Genomic DNA, 7,221 nt, shown 5'->3' with positions numbered 1-7,221 from the left:
AGCTGTGAGTTATTAAATGTATGCTGTTGCTGTTATTAGACATTAATTTTGGGAATATGTTATACACTAATAGATAACTAATACAATGTACAGAAAATGTATTAGAGAAAGAAGCAGAAAACGAAGTGAGCCTTCTAACTATGATGTGAGTCTGATATCTAATAAAGGATAAAGAGAAAAAGAATTGGGCTGGAAGAGTCTTGGACTGTGGCTTAGTCCTAGGCAAAGTTACCCATTGGAAGAGTCCCACATCTTGCCAGAATTATCCTCCATTTGTACTCTTGCCATGTTCAGTCATTGGCTGGGAACATTCTTCAAGAATCATAGTCCTGACACAAATATGGTGAATCCAAAAGAGCAGCAACTGCAGTCCCTCCGCGGATTATTTCAGTGGTGCATTCCCATGCTACAGAAAAGAAGCAGGCAAATATCACAATATTGGAAAGAAAAGAGAAAGTATAGTTGCTTTTTAAAATCATTATCACTAAAGATGTTCTTGTAGCCTGTTCCACCTTCTCAGTCATGTTGCCCTGAATAGGTAATCAAGAAGGTGGACTTGAGCAGTGGGAGTACCAATGCTATCACCACTTCTTTGGATCACCCTCACTGCCATCTCATATGTTGGGTCAACAGCCTCTATTGTTTTTGTTAATGACTCTCCTACTTTAATGTAGGCTGATTGCATTCTCGTTCAAAGGATTTTTTTTTTAAGAAAATCTGTATTTAAGGACAAGAAAGAGAGGGAATGAATGGATTAAAAAAAATAAAAACCTTGATTGAGGAATGATGATATAAAATAGAGACAAGGGATATACCAACATGTTTTTTAGGTCTTTGAGTAATTATTGGAGCATATATCAGTAAGCATGCAAGTGTCTTTTATTTTAAAAGACAGAAATATATCATATATATAAGAAAGGTGAACATTACTATCAACAATTTTTTAATTAATTTGGAAGTGTTTACATGTGTTAACCAGAGTTTTTTTAAAAAACTGATCCAGTTCATAATAAAGTTTAGATCCACTGTGCCAGGCTTTCTTAGGAGAATATTGAGGAAAGAGCGGGAGTTTCAAAGAAGTAGAAAGATTACAGTAGATGAATTATATGATAGCAGAGAATGTAGCAGTTGACTATGTCCACAGGAAGGACTGAAGGACCCTCCCTCTTCATTGAGGCATCGTACTGAGAGGGGTTGTTTTCTGTGAGCCAGAAGTCATAGATGCTTCATGGGAATCTCCATTGTCAATACGGATGATATGATTTCAGAATAGCAAAGACCATGTTTCAGCACTCAATAATTAGAGGCAACCGAGATATAATCACTGTAATAGGCAGCAAGGCCAGGCTGACAATCAGGGGCCCTGGACCATTAGAATCTGTGGCAATGGTTAATAGACCATCCTATTTCTAGAGGCAAGATAGATGGACAACCAATGAGAGTGCTGCTCCATCTATATAAACATAAGAGATGATGAGAAAATCCCAGTGTTAACCATCTTATTGGAAAATAATGATTCCTTTCCTGGCTCTGGTTCTGAATCAATTCTCAGCCAATTGAAAAAAGGTCAGGTTCCTTTGAGAAAGAAACTCACAGTGCCAAAACAAGATTACATAATGTGAGTTACATTATGCCCCAAAGGGACTTAGTGCCATTTTCCAGGATAAAAGGAATACCCATATCTTTTGAAAATTACTGGATATAGAATCAGAGCTGACACTGGTACCAGGGAATATAAAATGCTATAATTACCCTTCTATCAGATGGAGTATAATTGATTCAAAGAGACTATGGATACACTCCTGGTGATTCCCCCATGTTCTGAGTGCATAATCAGAATGGATATATTTAGCGACTGCCAGAACCCTCCCAATATCTCTCTTACCTGTGGAGTAACAGCCATCAGAGTGGAAAGGACCAAGCGAAGCCCATGACACTTTACCCAATAGCCAATATAGTAAATCAAAAGCCATCCCACATTCTATTTGGAATTTTAGATATTGCTGTTAGCCTCAGACTCAAATGATGTAGAAATATTGCTCCCTGTCATGTCTCCATTCAAAGAACCAGTATAGTCATTACAAAAGAGAAAAGAAAATAGAAGATAGATCATTGTAGACCTTTAGAGGATGAAAGACAAGGATGTCTCTGGAAGAAGCAAGTGGGAAGACCTATGAAAGTAGGGACAAATTGTGAAGATTTTGCCTCACATTCATGCTCGCCAGAGAGCATCTATAGTAGAGGAGCCATTGAATATCCTGAAGAACAAGCTAACTCATCCAGTAGAGCTAAACCAGCCTTTGTCCTTAGCCACCCGAGTTCTAGCACAATTGGCTTACAAATAGAGTGACCATGGTATCAGGGATGGAGACAACACATGGGCGCATTTCCTTGGATCTAGATCAGCATCACTGGGAACTCTGACTTATTCCACTAACACTCCCTTGAAAGACTTATGATAGCAAATTTTGTTTATTTTGTTTTTTTAATTGTGACCAGCCACCACCCTGAAGCATTAAAAACACAGTGGAAAAGAACACATGGAGAGTGGATGTATCTGGTAACATAATGGATGTTTTGTAGAAGACACTGTTGATTCTCCAGTCCATTTCCCCATAGCAACAGCAATAAAAGACAGTTTCCAGCATGCTGAAAAATTCCCTTTGCAAGTCCCTTGTTCTCTTTTTTTCTCTACCTAAAGGCTTTCTCTAGCACCTTGAAAGCTCACTCATCTACAAGCAGATAACAACCTGGAAGTATGGGAGAATCAACACCCCAGGGACAACTCTCAAACAATAAATGATGGTTGCTAGTCGCTAAGTAGCCCAGAATCATGGGATGATTCTGAGATATGTTTCACATGGTTTCTTTGTAGAACAATATTGATCTATAGTTGCCCAGTATAGTAACATACTCATTGATGCATATTTATTAACTTTATGAACTTCTCTCCCTTCCTTTTCTTATTTCCTACTAGAGGCCCAGTGCACAAAAATTTGTGCACTGGGGTGGTCCCTCAGCCCGGCCTGTGGCCTCTCACAGTCTGGGACCCGTCAGGGGATGACCACCTGCAGGCTTAGGCCCTCTCCCCGGGGGATTGGGCCTAAGCTGGCAGTCAGACATACCTCTGGCAGCCCAGGAGCCCTTGGGGGATGTCCACTTGCCAGCAGGGAGCAGGCCTAAGCTGTAGTCAGACATCCTTAGTGCTGCTGAGGAGGCAGGAGAGGCTCCCACCACCACCGCTGTACTGGCAGCCACCTGCCTGGCTTGTGGCTGAGCAGAACTCTCCCTGTGGGAGCGCACTGACCACAGACACTCCTGCATTGAGCGTCTGCCCCCTGGTGGTCAGTGTGTGTCATAGTGACCAGTCATTCCCAGTCATTCTGCTGTTAGGGTCAATTTGCATATTACCCTTTTATTATATAGGATCATTCTTCCAGAGACCACCTCCCCTATACACAATCTATTCCCAAATTCTTGTCTAAAGCCTACTTTTAAAAATATGTATTTTTTATTGATTTTTTACAGAGAGGAAGGGAGAAGCATAGAGAGTTAGAAACAGCAGTGAGAGAGAAAAACATCGATCAACTGCTCCTGCATACCCTCTACTGGAGATGTGCCCACAACCATGGTACATGCCCTTGATCAGAATCAAACCTGGGACCCTTGAGTCCACAGGCCGAAACTTTATCCACTGAGTCAAATGGGTTAGGGCTAAAGTCTACTTTTGAAAGAATACAAGCTAAGAAAATTTGATTGTTAAAACAATAATAATCATGTCTTGTATAAGTTAAAATAAAATACATAGCAATAATAGCATGTATTATTCATGTGGATTGACAAATTAAATGTTCTATGATTTTAACTTTGTTTAAAAAAATGGTTGGTAAATTATCAATCAACATTAGACTTTAGTAAGTCAAGGGTGCATGTTATAATTTCTAAAAGGATCACTAAAAATTTAACAAAAGGATGTTTATCTTTCAAATTAAATTGTTATACAATATAACCCAACAAGGACAATAAGAAAATTTAAAAAAAAAGATATAGAACAGGAAAAAAAACACCTAAATATATTAATACTTACATTAAGTATAGAAGGCCTAAAGCACCAATTAAAAACATAAACAATCAGACTAGAATAAAAAATATATCTGTATGCTCAGGACAAAATACATTGTCTTTGCCTGATTTCCCCAGAAAACAGAATTGAGGCAAAAAATGTATGTGTGGTTTCAGTGCACAGAAGTGAAAGATGGGAGGCAAAATTCAGAGAAGTAGGGAAAATTATAAATCACTTAAACTTTGTGACCTGAAGTAAAAGAAAGATTAATAACAGATAAAGCACTAATTTAACAAGCTCTGGGGGTTGGATGTATAGCATAGTGATTATAAGCTAGTGACACTGTATCATATAGTTGAATGTTGTTAAGAGAGTAGATCTTAAATGTTCTCACTACAAAAAAGAAAGGGTTTCCATGTGATGGGACAGATGTGCTAACAAATGCTCTGGTCACAATTATTTTATAATATATAAAGGTATCAGGTCACAACATTGCACACCTTACCTTACACAATGTTATATGCCAACTATATCTCCATGAAACTGGAAAAATAAAAATGATAAACAAATAAGTAAATAAAATAAAAACAACAAAAAAGGAAACAGCACTAATCATAAAGGTAAAGCGGTATGATAAATGGGCCCATATTAACATTAAAATTAAGAATATCTGTTTATTAAATACAACTCCAAGGAGTTAAAAGGAAAATGACAGGATAAGAAAAAAGAGTTGAAAGTTGAAACATATATAATAGTCAAAGGGCTCATAAGATAATATATAAGAAACTCCTTGAAATCAATGAGAAAAAAGATAAAAACAGACAACCTAATAGAAAAAATAGGCAGGAGAAAATATTTTTGGAAAGAGGATATCCAAATGGTCAATAAACATGTAAACAGGTGCACAACGACATTATAATCAGGAGTATGGAAACTAAAGTGACATGAACAGTCATAGAATAGCCTCCACATGTCTAAAATTCAGATGTTTGACAATTCCAAGTTTTAGCAAGTCTACAGATCAACAGGAACTCTTTAATGGTGCTCTTGGGAGTATGGTCCAGCCTCTTAGGAAAATCATTATTATCTACTACAATTGAAAATATGCATTTTCCATGACCCAAATCCACTCCTACCTAACAGAAATGCATTACATATATAATCCAAGAGATATATATATAAGAACTAGAACTGTAGTGCACAAATTCATGCACAGGTGGGGTCTATCCAGCCCTCCCCAGTGAGGGCCAATCGGGGGCGGGGCTGGCCAGGGGGTCTAATGTTGAAAGCTATAGTTTCCTCCAGCTGGATCTAATTATACTTTAAGGATGGCCAAAAGAATACCCACAACAGAACTGTTTTGCATTTCACGTGCCAGGAGATGAATTTGTTTATGTGTTGTTTACAAACGTATAACAAGATGGATGATGGCCCTTTAATGATTTTTGCATTCTTCCCGGGCCTCTACTCTCAGTTTCCCAATATGATCTTCATGTCTGTTTATTTAAAGTTTTTCTGTTTTTGAATGTGCCTACCCTTCGCTGTTGCTCCTGGCAGCCTGCAGGTCCTCTTTGCCGTCTGGTGCACAGGTGGGGTCCAGCTGGCCTGCCCCGATGGGGGGTAGGGGTGGTCCAGCTGGGGGAGAGAGGGGGTGATCATAGCCCAGATCAGGCTGGTTGGCTACCTCAGTGCGTGTCATAGCCACCAGTCGTTCTGGTTGTTCTGGTTGTTCTGCCCTAACAGTCACTGGGCTTTTATAGATGATAGCAGCACTATGTCCATCAGATATAGAATGAACAAATATCCTATATAATAAAAGCCTAATATGCTAAGTATCCAATTGTCCAGTCAGCTGGTCAACCAATCAAAGCGTAGTATGCTAATGATAGGCTAAGGCTGCTCAACAGCTCTCTATGACGTATACTGACCACCAGGAGACAGACAGTTGACCAGTTGACCAGTCACGATGACATGCACTGACCACCAGGGGACAGATGCTCTGACTCGTAGATTAGCTTGCTGCTGGGGTCCGGCCAATCGGGATTGAGCGAAATGGGCCGGAAATGCCCTGGAGCCCTCCCGTGGTCCCTCCCCGGCTGGCCAACCTTCTGCATCCCTCCCAGACACTGATCATGCACTCCCTCGGCCTGGCCTGTGCCCTCTCACAATCCAGGCTGAGAGACCCCCCCCCGAAGTGCATGAATTTCATGCACCAGGCCTCTAGTTATGTTATATTTATAAAATGAACTATACTCAACAATGTGGAACAATCATAAAAATATTATGTTTAGTTAAAGAAACCAGATACCAAATAATATCTAATCTAATAAAAGAGAAACATGCAAATTGATTACACCTCCACTATGCCCCAAGCCACACCCACCAGCCAATCAGAGCAACTATATGCAAATATGCAAATTAACCCAATCAAGATGGCAGCTGGCAGCCACAGAGCTGGAGCAAGCAGGAGGTTTGGTTGCCCCGGTGATGGAGGAAGCCAAGCTTCCTGCCTGCCCTGGCTGGCTGTGGCCTCTGCTCAAGGCAAAAAAGTTTCAATTATAGAAGATAAATAAACCCCAGATGCCTGCTCCCAGCCAGCCTCCACTGGGAGCTTGAGTGGCTGGGGACCATGGCCAGCCTGCAAACAGCTATCAGCCCCTCACCCAAGATGGCCACACCCTCATGGGATGAGGGTTCCCGCTGGGGGGGCACAGCCAGCCTGCAAACAACTCTCTGCCCACTACCCAGGCTGGCCAGGAACCCCAGCGAGGACCCCCACCCAGACTGGCCAGGCACCCCAGAGGGACCCCCACCCTGATCCTGGATACCCTTAAGGGCAAGCCAGCCAGCCCCCACCCATACACCAGGCTTCTATCCTATATAATTAAAGGGTAATATGCAAATTCTGTTTACTTGTTACTTTCTCACAGAAGCTCCCAAGCTATTTTAAGGCAGGAACAATAAATGTCCCTTGCCCCTAACACAATATATGAAGCACAGTATTCAGACCTGATGATTACAGAATGGAGAGTAATATGCCAACTATGAAAGGAATACTTCAGACCATCTCAGCCTCATGCCATTGCATATTTGAATCATTCAACCCTCCTCCCCCACATCCCACACTAGTTCCTGGCTCTTCCTCAGTGGCTCCTTTG

General features: G+C 40.9%; 1 long non-coding RNA gene across 1 annotated transcript in view; it reads right to left on the bottom strand.

Annotated features, from left to right (window-relative positions):
- Positions 1-255: 255 nt before the first annotated feature.
- The window catches only part of LOC107181665, a 25,861-nt gene continuing 18,895 nt past the window's right edge, over positions 256-7,221 (bottom strand). Inside the window, exons 3-4 of the long non-coding RNA XR_001512355.1 lie at positions 4,569-4,606; positions 256-406 (exon numbers count right to left, since the gene is read on the bottom strand). This is a non-coding gene — a long non-coding RNA (uncharacterized LOC107181665). The remainder of the gene's footprint in view (positions 407-4,568; positions 4,607-7,221) is intronic.

The sequence above is a fragment of the Myotis davidii genome, unplaced genomic scaffold (genome assembly GCF_000327345.1).
Source record: "Myotis davidii unplaced genomic scaffold, ASM32734v1 scaffold967, whole genome shotgun sequence".
Classification (NCBI taxonomy): Eukaryota; Metazoa; Chordata; class Mammalia; order Chiroptera; family Vespertilionidae; genus Myotis; species Myotis davidii.
This window is presented reverse-complemented; position numbering and strand designations above follow the sequence as displayed.